The 17,911-nt window shown below is 41.3% G+C and overlaps 1 long non-coding RNA gene across 1 annotated transcript in view; it reads left to right on the top strand.

Annotated features, from left to right (window-relative positions):
* LOC309654478 overlaps positions 1-17,911 on the top strand; it is a 453,970-nt gene that overhangs the window by 65,244 nt on the left and 370,815 nt on the right. The window lies entirely within an intron of this gene.

Genomic DNA, 17,911 nt, shown 5'->3' with positions numbered 1-17,911 from the left:
GGGGCAGGAAGCAACTGCATTGTTATAGCAACACTGAAAGCAACAGGAAGCAAAAGGGGAAGATCTAGTCCCTCCTTCATTCTCCAGTCTTGCCATCTCTCCCTGTCACCCACCTTTGGCAGAGCCTATAACAGATGTTAACAGGGGCAGCTGGCAGAGCTGAAATGTGGTTTCAGGGTCTCCCCCTCCATATCACAGAAGTGGGGGTTGAAGCTGGGAGACAATAAGTAAATGACTGGCATTGGAAACAATAGGTAAATGACTAGCATTGCATTAGCATCCTTCCTCTCAGTCTCCAGTAATATATACCCAGGGAAACAATGGTTTTAGCTAGAGTTCACTCAAGAAACATACTGGGAAAAATAAGTTATATAATATTGAAACTGAGCAGGACCCTGTGGGGTTTCTGAGCACAACAGCCTTTCTGTGTCTCCTTCCCTGAGTTCCAAAGGACAGATTCAAATAGTTGCTAATCAGGGAAGGGAGGAGATGTGGGAACTAGGGAGGAGCAGTCAAGAAAAAATAGTGCAGTCTTGGGGGCAGGGTCCTGGCTCCCCATCAAGAGATATACGTAACAATATATTTGAGCTCTTCTGCAGAACTAAGACCCCCAACAAATGGAAGATATTAACTACTTGATGAAACATTCTTCATTCTAGAGGTCACAGTTTACCCATCACCACCTGATGCCAGACGATCTCTGGATTGCAGGACTGCCGGCCCTGTCCACACCCTAATCCTTATCAGCAACCCTGCCCCTGGGCAATAAGGCAAGGTCCTGGTTCCTCTTGAAGGGATAAACATGATAACAATATCTTTATGTTCTTCTGCAGGAACTAAGGCCCCCACCCAGGTGGAGGTAGTAACTTTAGGCTGAGCACAATATTCCTGGAGCACCACCCTGTTACCTCAACACCAACCAATCAGAAGAAAGTCACACACCCTGCAGCCCTCATCCGGAATTTTGCCTATTAAAAACTTCTCCCTTGGGGCTTCCCTGGTGGCACAGTGGTTGAGAATCTGCCTGCCAATGCAGGGGACACGGGTCCGAGCCCTGGTCTGGGAAGATCCCACATGCCATGGAGCAACTAGGCCTGTGAGCCACAACTACTGAGCCTGCGCGTCTGGAGCCTGTGCTCTGCAACAAGAGAGGCCCGCGCACCGCGATAAAGAGTGGCTCCCGCTTGCCACAACTAGAGAAAGCCCTCGCACAGAAACGAAGACCCAACACAGCCAAAAATAAATTAATTAATTAATTAATTTTTAAAAAAAGAAAAAAATTGAAAAAACTTCTCCCTGAAAACCATCCGAGAATTCAGGGTTACTGAGCCCAAGCCACCCATTCTTTTTGCTTGGCCCTGCAGTAAAACTTTCTCTGCTGCAAACTCTGACGTTTCCATTTGTTTGGCCTCATTGTGCATTGGGCATAGGAATGTTACTTATGTTCAGTAACATCACTAGAAAAATAAAATAAACATAAAACGATCACAGTGTATCTTACCTTTTATTCTATATGTTTCACACCAGCCTGAGGACAGAAACAATACAGATCTGACCTGAAACATGAGAAAATTGTATAAGTACACATCATATTTCAGAGAATTCTAGTCCTGAGTATACTCACTGCATTTTTTTTTTAACACTGTTTCCTATATGTGGGCTTAAAATTTTTTTATCAATGAAAATGTGAGTACTTTCTATTAAGAAAAAATGTCTGCGAGAGTTCTTGTCATTAGGCTGTGAAAATACACTTGGAAATAAGTGAAGAAATTTATTGCCAAAGCATATGATCTTTATTGGGATTTCATCACTGAGTAATTAAAAGATTGATTATGTTTTGCCAGCGGTTGAGACAAAGTTTGAATCTGTAGTGAATAGAGGATTTCATTTTCCAACTCTACTGCTTACTTATCAGCTTTCATAGAGGAAATTTGCAAAATAATACTGAATACATTGCTGTGCATCAGATTCTTTGTGATTGGGATGCTGACTCTCCTCTTTTAAGTGTCCATAAAGATTACCTTTCACAGGGACCACAATAGAAGGGAGATGCAAATAAGGAAAAGAGGAAATAACTGGACTGTGTCTTTTTATCCTATGAATTGATTTCCTACTCCTACTTATCACAATGCTATGAAAGAATAGGAGCCAGAGATATTAGCTGAAAAACAGAGAGGAAAAAATCTCATGTGCCAGCCTCTTTAGCAATGTTGAGGTTCTCATTCATTTTTCTCAAGTATTAAACTTTTAGTTTAATAAAATATCACTACTTGTAAACCACCTCCAATCCCATCTTCCAGCCCACCATAAAAATTCTTATAATGAACAGAGGGGATTTATTATCTCTCTCTCTCTTTCTCTCTTTCCCTCTCTCTCTCTCTCTTTCACACACGCACACATACACACACACACACAAACATACACACGTGCCCACACACGTACACACACCACACAGGAAGCAAATTATGTTGCACTGAATGTTATTTCCTGCCCTCCAGGCTGGCTGGTAAAGAGGTTTTACCCACAAAGATATTAAAGAAATGGTTGAAATGAAGCTACTCTTGGCCAATGGGATGGGGTGTGTTAACTATGCCAACTAAAGGTTGGCATTTGCCATCTACCTCTATGAGGATTAAATCACAAGCTGCTGTGACTGCTGACCTTCAACATCCCCTGAAAGGAGTTCAGGGTGGAGAGCAGGAATGAGGCACTCTGTCCTCTGGGAAAAACTGGCAGAACAGGCCTTCAGATAGTTAGATATTTTCAGGAAAAGATTTTATGAGCCCAATTCTTGCATCTCCTCATATCTAGAAAAGCACTAAAATCTTTCATGGTTATGTCTACTCCCCATGACTAACAGTAACCTTCGTGAGACTAGTGGGAACCTTCTGCAAAAAATATGTACTTGATTGCCTTTACTCCCCCTTCACTAAAATCACATATATACTGCCCTTCCCCCCTACCTCTCTGGGGCAGTTTCTCAAAGCTACCTGAAATGCTATCTCCTGGGCTATAGTCCTCATTTTGCTCCAAATAAAATTCAACTCACAACTCTCACATTGTGCTTTTTTTTTTTTCAGTCAACAACTGAGTCCATCTCTCTCATTTACAGTATTAGGTGTTTCTTCACTCTTAGAATCTGTAGAGTGTGTTGTATGTAAAGGGACAGTTAGTTCTTGCATCTTTTGTAATTACAACTTAATTAAATCTCTCCGCAGGATGAACTAATGCCAAGGGAGGAAAACTTAAGTCTATCCTGGAGATGCAACAGGGAAGCAAATTTTTCAGTGAAAATGTTGCCCATCATTGAGATATGGAAGGACAAAAGAAGTATTAGACCTGTGAAGGGTGAGGAGAATTTTCAAGTCTGCCTTTGTCCCATACTATTACACTTCTCTGTCTTTCTCTCCCTCATTCTTGAAAAGTGCCATTTTAGGAGCCTAAAGTTAGGGATGAAGGAAGGAGAAAGCCGAGTGTGTGGGTTGAGGAGAGCCCTACATTGTTTTTCCCAAAGGCCATTTGTAGTTTATTTCTAGAAAAGTCAAGTAGGTAAGACTCCTCTGGAATCTGCAGGAAGATGCTCTCTTTTATTAGTTTTGTGTCTCAGGGTATGATGGTGAGCTGTGTGGACCTGTTAATACAAGGGATCCTACCACAACAGCAGTATGAAAACATTACACTCTTTCCTTGCTCCGTGAAGTACTTATTGTTATTGACCTGCCATCCAAGGTCATTCTGGTTTCAGGGACAGAAGGCAAGTGCTCTGTTAGCCTACAGAGCAAAAAGGAAGCATGAAGTGCAATTCCAATGATCCTGTATCCCGCCTAGAGTCCAGGAGGATGTAATTGTCCTCTGACATGGGGTTCACATCCAGGGTGTCTTATCTTTTAAATATTTAAATGTATGGTATTGAAACTGCACAACTCAGATGGGATTTGAACCCAGCCAAAGCTCATGTTGGAACTGCCTTTTAATTGAAATTCTCACCTGGTGTCAGGACTTAACTGAAGCCCAGGTTCTTTATGTCTCATTGCAGAAATAATTCAGTGAGAGACAAAGTGATAGGTAAGTAGTGGATTTATTTAGAGAGATACACATTCCATAGACAGGATGCAGCCCATCTCGAAAGGCGAGAGTGGCCCCAGGGCATGGGGTCAGCTTGGAAAGTGAGAGTGGCCCCATAATATGGGGAGGTTAGTTTTTAATGGGCTCGGTAATTTCATAGGCTAATAAGTGGGAGGATTATTCCAACTATTTCAGCGGAAGGGGAGGGGATCTCAAGGAACTGGGCCAACACCCAGTTTTTGGCCTTTTATTGTCAGCCTCAGAACTGTCATGTCATTTGTGAGTGTGTCATTTAGCATGCTAATGTATTACAATGAGTGTATAATGAGGTTTAAGCTCTACTGAAAGTCGAATCTTCTGCCATCTTGAACCTAGTTGGTTCTAACCAGTTTATGTCATATCCTCAATGGCTATGTCATTCTTTTAAGGTTGTGCACCCTGACCCCTTCCTTCATATTTCATTATGTGGTCTCCAGTTGTGCTCTTTCCCTGGGCACGTAAATGTTAGGGCTGGGTATAGGAAAGCCCTTCATAAGCCCTTCCGATGCTGTTAGTCAGAACTAACAGTAATTAACTCTAAATCACAATTACTCATGGTCTCTGAATTGTTTGTAAGCCCATAATTTAAAAGCATATGTTTTTAGTAATTTTCCAAGATGTATATGCAAAGGGTGTACCTGTATCTGGATGAAAAACACATCTAAACTGTTGAGGTGGGCAACTCCAATTTAACTGATTTCCAGTTGAGTGTCTTTAATCAACCCCAACACCATGAGGTGCATTTTAGCCACAGTTGTGTTATATGACAGTAATGGTAATGACAATGATGAATAATAATATAATATTATTATTGTTTTAAAACCGCTACCATTTCTTAAGCATTTATTAGGCTCAAGTTCTAAGGACGTTACACATGTTAACTCATTTAATCTTCACAACTACTCTCTAATATCAATATTATTCATCACCATTTTATAAAAGAGGACACATAAGCACAGAGAAGTAAAGGAACTCACCCAATATCACACAACTAAGAATTGCAGAGCAAGGATTCAACTGCAGACAATTTAACTCCAGAACATGGGCTTTTAACTTACTAGTTGCTGTCAAGTAAGAGTCTGAGAGGTGAATCCCCCATTTTAAAACAGCTGAGGAATTTTGAAATGTAACTCTAAAAGACATCACCTAAGCTCAGTGTGGGTATACAGTCACAGGAAGAAAATAAATTTCAGCGAGCTGAGTCTTAGCAGTTCCTATCTAGATAATGTTTGGAAACATTGATCTCATGATGAAGTCATTCTATCAGTATTAGGTCAGGACTTTTATCCCATGAAAAAGAAAATTTAAGGAAATGGGAGGGCACGGTATAGTCAGCAGGGGAAATAGAGAAAAAGAGATAATTTACTGGGGGATTGGGATCCCAGTTTGATGAAGGAATAAAGAACCACTGAGGCAAGGCATGTTTTGTTATTTTTAAATAGAAGCATCTTTGGAATAAAAGGTCTACAAACTGAAGCATAATATCAGAATCATTCCTTCCCTGTTCCCACCAATCAGGAAGCCGAAGCTAAAACATGGAAGGTAACGGCTGAAAAAGCCAAGCCAAATTAAGAACGAGCTCTCCGTTTTATATCCCCCTTGGCTCTTTAAAGGAGAGCAGTGATGAAATCCTAGGGCACTGAAATCACACAGTCCCAGGTTCCCTCCCACCCCGGCTCTGTCACTGATTCTCTGACATGACCTTGGCAAGTTACTTTGACTCTGTAGCATGGGGAGATCCTTACACCCAGCTCATGGTACTGTTTGATGATTAAATGAGCGAGATAATGCATACAAAGTGCTTGAGACAGAGTCTGGCACAGAGCAAGGATTCAATAACCTTGGCTGACTCTGGAAGGGATGCTCGACTCTCTTTAATCCCTTCCATCAGCTTCCTCAGCCTGTCCTTCGGCTCAACCTTCAACATGGGCACAGATTCAACCCTCCCACGTCCCTTGCAAAATGACCATGACCATTTAAGCCACAGCATCTCCTGGTCACCTCCTAGCTGGTCTCCTACTTCTTTCCTTGTCCCTTTCAGACAATTCTCAGAGCAGTCAACACATTCTGTTAAAATATATGAACGTAGCAGTCCACTTCACTGCCCAAATCTCCAGTTGTTTTCCATCTACAAAGACTTTACAGCATGCCCCACCCATCGTCACCCCCTTCTTCCTGCTTCAACTCCTACAACTCCCCACCCCACACCCAACAAATACTCTCTCCTTTACCAAACTCCAGTCAAGATCCTCTGAGCCCTTTCTCAACCAGGCCTCAACTTTGGCCTATAAAGACTTGAACAAACACTAACGTTGCTTCTAACAGCTCAAGGCCACACCTCCCTAAAATGACCCTAGCCCCCTTAAAGTGCCTGCCTGAGAAAACTCAGGGCTGCCATAAGAACGTACTGTCTGTTCCAGCCAGCCCCTGAGGAGAGGGCCCCTGTCTCCCTGCCTCTATAGGAGGCTAGGAGCCTAACTTCCATAAGCGTCAGTTAGCAAACCCAGATGGGTTTTATAGGGACCAACCCCTTCCCACTTTTTGTAATTGTTCCCATCCTTGACTCTCCTGAGCCCCCACTTACCTCCTCCCTACTCCCTCAATTTCCCTTTAAAATGCCCAGTCACCTCTGTCCAAATCAAAGTTGACTTCCGTTCATACTGGCCCCTTTTCCCCATTGTCATGGTATATTACTGATTTAGGTTTGTCCTTACAGTTTTAGCTGGTATCTAGTTTCATTTATCTTCGACACCTACTGCCCTCCAGTCACCCTGGGTCCCAAATGTTCTCCAACTCACCAAGCACAAGTTCTGTCTTAGGGCCTTTTCACCTGCTCTGCCCACTGGCAGACAGACACCTCCTAGTCACAGCTGCATGTTCCTGCCCTTCCTCCCTCAGGGCTTTGCTCAGATGTCAACCCTGCCTGACACCCCCAGAAGTGCCTTTTTCCGTCCTTGCTTTATTTTTCCTCCCTATCCCTCACCAACACTGGGCACACTGTATGGATTTTATTTGTGTATTTTGCGTTTATCACCCCTCACTAGATTGCAGGCTCCATGAGGACAAGGATCTGGCACACAGTAGGTCCTTAATAAATGTTTGTCAGATAAATAAATTAATAAGTATTAGCAATTGTTACTTTGCAACAAATATTATTTTTAAATGGTAGTAAGTACTTAAGTGGCCAATAAAGCAATTTAATCAAAATGGAATAAATCTGAAGTGAGGGCAAGAGAACAGCATATATGTTAATGAGGAAAGCATACCCATTGCCCTCAAGAATCTACTTAAAGGAACATCTGAGGGGGGGAAAAAGTAAAAAAAAGACCATTGATGTCTGCATTAAGAGAAAAATTAATCCTGCACAGTAATAACTACAATGGGTTTCAAGATATACCAGAAAATATTTTTCAATTGTTACTTTCAATTTAACCATGTTTTTCAAAGCAGCCATTCGGACAAACTGCTATTTTGCTGTATTTATGACAGGTGATTTTACTCTCCCTTCAGTCCCTAAAGTCCCAGAAAACAATGGTCATCACAATGACCTCAAGATTGGTGAAAAAAAATTCTGTCAACTGTTTAAGTTATTTAAACAAAGAATTATGTAAATGTCTCATACAGCAGGAGTTATTTATTATTCGTTTTATGCTAGTTATCACAGCAGATGGCTCAGCACAAGTGAATAACGATCAGGAGAAAGAGTCAACATTCCCCACACCAGGAAGGCAGGTGACCTGGACAGTGGAGACAAGAGCTCCTGGCCCAGAGCAGGTATTTCCCTGTGGAATTCGGAGATGATATCAGGAACCAGGGTAACTGAGGATGAATGTAACAGCACCTCTATTTTCTTATTCCAATCTAAGAAATTTCTCAAAGAAGTGAAACTTCATGTCTGGACTGTCCCTCTGGCCTCAGGGGTTAGTGACACACTCAGTGCATAAAGCCCGCAGTGCACTCACACCTCTGGGATTACACATCCGCTCGCCACCCCAGCCCAGACGCTCTGGCACCACCTCTTTAACGCATGGGGGTGTTGTCAGGCATAATGACAAGCCATCTGAATAATGACACCCACCCCGTTGGTAGGGTGTAAATGAGACAGCCGCCTGCCCCATCTCACAATGCAGAAGTTGAGGCAAAACAGTCTTGAGGCTACAGTCTCTGTCCTGTCATAAATCTCAGTGTCATGGATGAGAGAACTCCCCTTTACCTTCCAGGTGGCACCTGACTTCTCACCTGTCACCAAGGCCCACTTGCAACAGCCAAACCCTAGTCTATAAATTCCCTATCAAGGATGGCCCAGCCCTTTGAGGTCCAGATATGGAAACCAGATCCCTCCAAATGTCAGCATCGTGCCTGCCAGAGGGAAGGCAGAACATCTGGGCTCTCCCGCCTGGGTCAGGTGCGGCTCGCTTTCTCCCATCAGGGCTATGATTACTGTGGTTCCCTCGGCTTCAGAACCAGAGCACCAAGGCTGCGCAATACACCATTCTCACTCGCCACACGCCAAGCTATTTATAATCAACGGGATGCCAGGCTTGCACTGAGAAGTGTTACACTTGCCGAAAGTTGTACTGCAATTTTAGCAATCTCTAACCGAAGACACCAGCTGACACAGATCGTCCTCATTGGGTGTGGGGGGCGGAGCGGGGAGTGAAAACGCTCAGGAAGAGGAAGGCGGTAATTTGGATTTGTGTGTTTTATTTATTTTATAATTTTTTTTTTTTAACCTGGGATGCCATTTAGAAATCTTAAAGGGACTCTTCTTCTCAGCATCCGCTGCCCCCAGCTGTCTTGATTAGTGGCTCTGCATATGCTGGTCAGATCCCGGGATTAATGACGGCTAATTTGCCCGAGGTTGGTGCAGCCCAGGCAACAGACTCTGCACGACCAGCTTTTGCTGCCATATGGGCAGAAGCAGCTGTTTCAATTACTTTCAGTGCCCAGATGTGTCAGACGAGCCACCAGCCCTCTGCGGGGTACATCAGCCGCTCGGCAGCTAATTGCTTCAATCACTGTGGAAGTGCAATGCTGGGTACTGTGAAAGGGGGTTTTGGGGACAGCCGAGTGCCAGCTGTCGTCAGGGCTCACAAGGCCAGCAAGCAGAGACGCTGTGACTAGACTTCAGCTTCCACTGGTGGGCCCTCGGCATGACACCTGGGCTGGCTGTGTCTTTGTCAGGTGCCCACCATGCAAGGGTGGACAGAGGCAGGTAACACGCCCTGGGCTTGGATGTATCTCCCTCCCCATGAACCATAGATGCTGGGAGCACATGGGGCTGTGCTCTGTGACTACTAAAGAAATCAAAATTTACGAGATTTCAATTAACAAGCAATTCAGGTTGGTTATTTGAATCTGAAGCTTCAAGGCACATAGCATCCCGTCCTGGCGTCCAGATAGTGATCAATGGATCAATGTGTGTGTTATGGTTTCTAGTGTATCAGACTGAGGCAAGAGGGGAAGGGAAATGAAAGGCCAGCCCTGCACCCTCCGTGGTTCTTGGGAAAAGAAATCAGAAAGAAATGTCAGGCAAAGATGTGTCCTCCCATTGTTTGGAGCAGGAGTGATGAGGAGAAAACCTGGGATAAATAGGAAACTGTTATCATCATAATAATACTTCTGTTTAGGAAAAGAATAAACATTTGTTTTGTGCTAATTCTATGGTAATCAGGGTGATTGTACTGTACTTAGCTGCTGGTGTTGCCATGGTTATTCCAAGCAGATTGTGGTTATTAATGGCCTAGAATAATCCACAGTGTTCAGTTTGACACCCTTCATCAGCAACATGAGTATTAACTTCATGGCTACATCCCAACGATTTTGGAGCCCAAAATAAGTTTGCTCTTTCTCAGCTTTGTATTATGTGGCATCTCATCTGTACTATGAAATGTTTTTCTCCCTTTCTTCACATTGCTTCTCTTCAAACATGTTTTTACCACAGGTCTATAGTGTAATTAACAGAACTCAGCATTTTTCAAATTGATCTATTGATGAATATATATTAATATAACTTAGCAAAAAAAAAAAAAAAAGAGTATTGAGGGAATAGATGTGTAATCTGTGTTGAGGAACCATTCTTGAGTAGCCAGGCCATGGAGCCTATGAACTACCCATCTTAGGCACAGTAAACCAGAGTTTAAACCAACATTTATATCTCTGAGTCGAGTCATCCCTGATTCTATAATATAATCACTGATTCTCACTCTCCACCTGGACACTCAAAGCAAGTCACTACTTTTGTTATTATTGTGTGTGGTGGTGCTGGTGGTGTGGGCAGTGCTGGTGGTTGGTGGTATATGTTCCTGTGTGTTTAAGTTGATAACCTCAAGAGCTATATTTCTTAAGAAAAACATAATAGAATTCTTAGACACTGAGTACAAATGAGCATTGATCAAAATGTTTGTGACCATGAGGACCAGACGAGTTGCATCAGCTCTTCCTAAAATCAGGAAGATGGCATGTGTTTATCAGTTATCTGTGGCTGCGTAACAAACAACTTTGAAACTCAGTGGCATAAAACCAGAATGACTTCCTATTTCTCATGCTTCTGAGGTTGGTCTGGACAGTCCTGCTCCCCACGCCATTCACAGGAACCCCTCAGGAGGTGGCAGTCAGCTGATACTGGGTTGGGCTGTAAGGTCACCAAGCAGGCCTCCCACACCCATGTGGGCTTTGGTTCTGACTTGGGGTGAGACCAGGCTCTCCTGCTCACAGCCTCTCCCTCTAGATGGTACTTCCTCTCAAAGGCCTCTCCACATGGCCTCTTTCCAGCAGGGGTGCCCAAGCATCCTTGGTGACAATTCCATAAAAACAAAGTCGGAATCTTGTAAACTTCTTAAGGGATAGACCTGGAGCTGTCACAGGCCATGTGGCCACAGCAAGTCTGAGGGCCAATCCAGGTTCAAGTTTGGAGAGGACACTTCAGCTCTTCATAGGAGGATGGTCTGCACGTACAGTGAGGGGGCTGGGAGAGGATTGTGGCACGTACTTTGAAGGTCCCCAGTGTGTGTGTTCAGGGTGAGGGTGGGCAGATGGGGAATGAAGAGGTTCTATATGAAATAAGTAAATAAGTTAGATTGTCCTTATATTAATTCCATGTCATTTTTTTAATAAAAGAAACCAAACCAAAAAAAAAATGATTTTAATTCATAGTACTATCCTCTGTTTTGTTAGAATACATAAAATATCAAAAAACTGAAAAACAGAGGATTTCTTCTTTTTAAATCTCTCTTCTGAAAGCAGCCAAGTGGTATTGATTAGAATATTTCCCATGTCTTTTGTCTGCCTTTGACTAGTATGAATGGAAAAGCATAATTTGCTCTATAAGAGAGGCCCTGAATTGTCCTTCATAGGTGACTGTGGGAGAAATTCTCCTCTCAATGTTCTCATTCATGTCTGCTCAGTCTTAGTAGAACTGAAAGTCGATGCTCTGGTGGCTGATTCTTCCCTGAGGTGTGCCAACATCCTCCTGGGAAAATTCTCCCTCTATCTGATTGAGGAGTAAGCTATGGATTAGGAATGACCCCATCATCAAAGCCACATGTATCCAGGGGTGGTTACAATTATTTAGGTGAGTATTCCTCTGAGAAACTGTGTCCTTAGCCACAGCAGGGAAAACAAAACTGGCAATGTCACCAAACTCGGGACTAATTCAACTTGAAACTTTTAAACCAACAAAATAAAAATGTAACCATTATGCACACTTAGTGGGACTTAGCCAAGGCTGCACATTAGAATCATCTGGGAAGCATTAAAAAAAGAACAAACAAAAAGCCAATTGCTGGGGAACTCATCCCAAGCCAACTAAATTAGAATCTCTGGGGGGATGGCACCCAATATGGATAATGTTTAAAGGAAATTAGAGGAAAGAATAATCAGCGTGTCCATCATTTTAACTATTAATAAAATAAAATTTTGCATTAACTAGATTCACATTCAAATCTTGGCACTCTTTTTTACTATTTTAATAATAATAAATTTATTGATTGCTGACTCTGTGCTAGGCACTCTACTGAATTCTTTACACATATTACCACCACTTGATCAATACTGCTGTGACTTAAATACTACTGGGGCTATTCCCATCTTCCAGATGAGGAAACTGTAGCCATGAAAGCTTAGGTAAAATACCCAGTGTCACTCACCAAATAAGCAGAGTCCCAGATGTGAACACAGAGTGTTTACTCTACAGTGTAGACTTATTTTTAAGAGTTTTGAATATCAGCATGCAGTTATACAGTGATAGTAAAGAGATTCCATGTACCCTTCACCCACTTTTCCCCACTGGTAAGATTTTATGTATTATAGTAAACTAACATGACCAAGAAATTGATACAACAAAGTGACATCAATAAACAACTGACCATATTCCAATTTCACTAGTTTTACATACACTTACTTGAGTGTGTGTGTGTGTGTGTGTGTGTGTGTGTGTGTGTGTGTGTGTGCTAGCTTGATGAAATATTATCTCAGGCACAGGTATGTGAGATGTACTGTTGAAGAACATCTGAGTTGTTTTCAGATTTGAGCTATTACTAATCAAACTGCTACGAGCATTCATGCATAGGTTTTCTTGTTATATAAGTTTTCACTTTCAGGGATAAATGCCCAAAGTGCAGTGGATGAGTTGTATGGTGAGCACATGTTGACTTTTTTGAAGAAACTGACAAACTCTTTCCCAGAATGACTGTACCATTTTACATTCCCAATGTATGAGTGATGCAGTTTCTCCATACTTTCACCAGCATTTGGTGTTATCTTTTTTGCTTAATTTTAGTTCTTCTGATAGGTGTGTTGCATCATCTTACTGTAGTTTGAACTTGAATTTCCCTCATGTCTAATGATACTAAACATCTTTTGCTCAACCTATTTGCCATATTTATGTTTTTTCCATGAATTGTCTGTACATGTCTATTGTGCATTTTCTAATTAGATTATTTGTTTCAATAGTTGAGTTTTGAGAATTCTTTAAGTATTCTCAATAGAAGTCTTTTGTTGGATACATGATTTGGAAATATTTTCTCCCAGTCTGTAGCTTGTCTTTTCATCCTTTTCCCAGGGTATTTCATGGAGCAGGGATTTTTAATTCTGATGAGGAGTCCAATTTGTCAATGTCTCCTTTTATGTCTCATGCTTTCGGTGTCACTGCCAAGCATGGACTTTAAGATGGGACTTCACTCAGAATACTCAAATTCTCTAGTCCTCAGATAATTTGTCTTTCGATTTTGGATAACAAGATCTAGGTTACAGAGTGAGAGTAAGATTAAATGAAATAAACAATTATATATGAAGTGTATGGTATGGCTCTTGGCACGTTTCATGCTGTGAGTAGCTGGTAGCTGTTGTTATAAAGAATTATTCTGTGACGGAACATGCCAGAGGATAGCTCCCCTCACTCTGTTCACCTCATATTCTCATTCATTATATTTGTAGCATGAAGCTCATTCCTCAGTTAACTTGAGCCTCAGGATAACCCTTAAGTAATCTTTCTTACTATATAGATGAGGACCCTGAGACCAGAGTGCTGAAAGGATTTGCCCAGGTTCACTGGAATAGCTCACCACAGATGCGTGGGCCACACCCATCCCTCTGGCCCAAAGCTGATGCTGTTATCATTGCCCCATTCCATCTTTTAATTCCCTTTAATTAAATTGTTAACTGCACTTTGACAGAGTCCTTTTCTCAATTAAAAAATAGTCTCAATATCAAAGTGTAAGCAACGAGATGTGATCCTCCTAACAGTTTTTTTTCTGTCACAAATGATTACCAGGAAACTAACAAATCCTGTGTTGAACATCTGACAACTCTCACCTCTAGGAGAGATTGCCTGATTTCAAAAGATTTTTTTTGAAATATTATTTTTAAACAATCCTAGGGAAGACTTTCTTTGTTCGATTCTTTGTGCAGCTTTAATTGAACGCTTTCCCCTGGATCGGTTTACCGTAACAGAAAAGCACAGTCCTGTATACGTACAATGAGAACCACATCATTAGAATTGGGGGTTGTACAATCACCAGAAGGAAAGAGATAATGTACCTGAAGAAGATGAGAACATACATAAACTAATTAATCAGGTAATTAAGTTAAAATATTTCTACTACAGTCCACCCCTTGGGCGCCTAGTAAACATGTATACTTCTTCTCATATACGTGATGTTGTTTACAATGCCCTGTACTGCTCTAGCATGGCTTCAATGTAACATGCAAGAGTATTTCCCTTCTTTTCAAGTATTGGATAATTTTTCTTAATATTGTGTACTACAGCAAATGCATTTATCTCCAGCCTTTCCAAATAGGAATGATCTAAATGCAAAATAACTAGTTCATCCAGAGGCAATTTCCTAGTCCCACTCTTTTCTCTCAGAGGTATTTCTATTCCTTGTACAGTTTAATCTTAGTCAATCTACATATAGCCCTTTATACATCTGAAATAGATGATCTAAATCTGAAATGTACTAAGCTCAGAATATTTGATGTACAATGGTGAAGGAAAAACAAGAAACAACTTCAGTAAAATTCTCATTTAGCAAAAGAGAAAAGTAGAAATAGCAAATTGTGTTCACTGTTATACTATATGTCATTTCCTTTCAATAAGGAGTGTAAAGAGAAAAGGTATGGTCAAAAAAGCCTCTGGATGCCCATTAGTTAATTTACTTTCTTAATAGTGAAATGAATTCTTGCATCAGCCAACCTGGCTTCCCCATCCTTTGTCCAGTGTGATATGTTCCTCATTCACTGTCTTTACTAGGCAGATACCAAAGCGAGAATGGGGAGACCCCTCCTGTGAGGTGTGTGTTCTCCTAGCGTTGCCTTTACAGTGGCGTGAGTACTTGTATCTAGTATAGACCTAAGGAATGGTTTAAAGTAGTATCCCAGACCACAAGCCTCTGAATCCATGAAGATTAAAAATTATGAAAATGTAAATTAGTGGGCATTAACCTGTACCTACTAAATTTCTAGGTGTGGGGCTTAGCAATTGACCTTTTAACATGATCCCTAATGATTCTGATATGCGGTAAAATTTGAGTGCTACCACTTTCAGGATTAATCAGTCAAAGTCCTTCTGATGAAAACTCAGTCCTCTGTGTATCAGTTTGAAAATGATGACCTTCCTAAGCTTGCCAACAATCAACAGCATTTGCATGTGGCTTTGTCATACTTTTTGAATATGGATTTTGCACTTTAGTTTCAGTTTCTTAGTCCCAGACTTAGATACTCTGCTTTGGGGTACAATAGAGAAAAAATAATCCAGGCTGCCCAAAAGAGAGCTGATCTAGGCTGATGAGAGTCCCCAGGAGACTCTGTAAGGGAGAGGGTAAATGGGAATAGGCACTTGTATGGACAAGGTGAATCTGATTTTCTGTGATGCTTCTGGTTCTTCTAGAATATCTCTATTCAAATTGAAAGATTCCAGGATTTCAAATCAGTGCTGTAGCATTAGGGTAAGGCAAAAATTTGCTGATCTTCTACAAAGACACACACAGGACGTGCTTCATTTTATACAAATATTATGTTTTGATAACAAAAACATCTAATACTTGTGAGTAAAGCAAACAAATAAGAGAGAGTGATCTTTGTTATCAACTTAGGGAATTGTCTAATAAGCTTATCTGAGGGTCATCTGGCCATTTATTATTTCTTAGCCCTCAGATATTTTGCAACCTTTTAAAGACTGATGTTTGATTGTAGAAAACTGATAAACTATGAGTGATTTTTGCCCAACTGCAATGCAAATGATTGCTCGATAGCAATGCAAATAGTTTCTGTCTTATAATGATGAAAATGCTTTCTGTCCAGTAAAAAGATGACCCTTTTTAAAAAGGTTATAGCTTAATTGCCCTGAATGCTATCAACCATTGTTCATCGACTTTAGCAATATCGTGTCCAGCATTTGTTTTTCTTTTGCTAGCTATATATGTAGTTAACAAAAGAAAAGAAAAGAAAAAGAAACTTTCTCATGTCTTTCTTAGAAGGCAAAAAACTTTGATACATGATCACAATGTACTTGAATGAAAGTTATGTTCTTTTAAATCTTGAAAATTATACTTTTTGAGTACATACACCAGTTTTGTTCTTTCCTATTTGCTTTCAAATAAGCCAGTTTCACTGGAGCTATCTTGTAGCACCTTATTGAAGGCACCTTATTGAAGGCAAGGAGTAGCTGGCAAACTCAATATCTCAACACTTTTATACCAACTTGCCTAAAGCTACAGACTTCATGGGCATATGGTCTGAGTCCCAAGAGACTACAGGCAATAGTTGAACCAACTGCTGAGCTGTGGCATAATGAAGACGAAGCTAACTTCCTAGCATGAAACAGAAGGATTCTCACTGCATCCCACCCCACCTGCACTTTGCTAATTCCACATTTTAGGGTCTGTCACATATAATATCTTACTTTGGTCTTAGGACTCTGATGTTTATCAGTAAGAAAAACCCAATGACAGCTGTATTAAGGAGGTTGGCTTGTGAAAATCAAATGTTGAATATACCATCCGTGGGATAGAGCTTCATGAGAAACAACTAGGAGGAAACACGGGTAATACCACTGTTGATTTCTCTGTCTCTGTCTCTGTCTCTGTCTCTCTTTCTCTCCACACACACACACACACACACACACCTCTTTCTTTCATACCTCTGCTCCTCTGACTTGTCATCACTGTTCTTATTCTCTATAAGGTGGTTGCCAGCAGTTCTGACTTTTTATGTCTTACATTTACTATCATCAGAAATGGATGTCTTTTACCTCAAATTTCCAGTTACAATATATATTTTTTAATTTAAAAATCCTAAATGATGACTATATTTGGCCTGGGTAAGGCTCCCACCCCTGTCTAAGTCTAATGTGGTAAAGGTAAATGGAGTCACACATGCAAATGCCAGCTCCTAAGTAACCCTCTGGCTGAGTGTGGGGACCATCATTCTCACAGAAGCCAGAGGCAAGGCAGAGAAAACAAGAAATGCCCACTGTCAGAGGTGTTGGTGAGAATAACGATAATATAGGGTCTGGGAGATGAGGAGAAGGTTAAAGGAACTGAAGGTATTTAGCCATGGGGTCAAGCTACATGAGGGAAACATCAGCTCTGCAGTAAGTAGTTGGTGGTTCTGGTCTCAGCCTTAACACTGCTGGGGGACCTGAGACCACAGGCTCTCTGAACCTCAGTTTCCTCATCTTGAAGTGTCAATAATGACCTCTCCCAGGCAGTGCTCTTGACAGGATTCAGGAGACAATTCAGGTAACATATCAAGCATGTGCCTTGCACAGTTCACATTCACTAAATAGAAGCAGTTATTTCATCTAGAAAAGAAAAAGCTTGGGGAGGGAGACGCGAGAACTGCCTTCACATTTTTAAAAGCCTGTCATATGCACACGGGTTTCAACTTTTTCTGAATACTCTGGAGCATCGAGCTTCTATCAAGAAGTTACAAGGCAGTGATTTTTACTTCAATAAAAGGAAAAGAAAAAAAAAGTACAGATTGAAAGCATAAATGGACTGGGGAGAACTGAGTAAATTTCTCCAAAGATTTTTCAAGCAAATCTTGGCTTTCTCTTTCCCAAGGATAATGTAAAGAATTCATGAGTCATTTGAAGGTTAGCTTAGAGGGCATTGTCAATGTCTCCCACCTCTGAGTGTCTGCACTTCTATCACCAGGCAGTGAAGGGCATTCCAGCCCCAAAGCCAGAGGGGACGCCTCCAAATCTAGGGGATGGGGCACACCCACATGGGTCCTCATCCACATGCAGCCTGCTAAAGGAAGTCTACCAGCTGCAATTCCATTGTACAGTGCTATTTTTAAGTATCAC

The sequence above is a fragment of the Balaenoptera physalus genome, assembly GCF_965194825.1.
Source record: "Balaenoptera physalus genome assembly, chromosome: 2".
Lineage (NCBI taxonomy): Eukaryota > Metazoa > Chordata > Mammalia > Artiodactyla > Balaenopteridae > Balaenoptera > Balaenoptera physalus.
The sequence above is the reverse complement of the archived record's forward strand: the minus strand, read 5'-3'. Positions and strand labels throughout refer to the sequence as shown.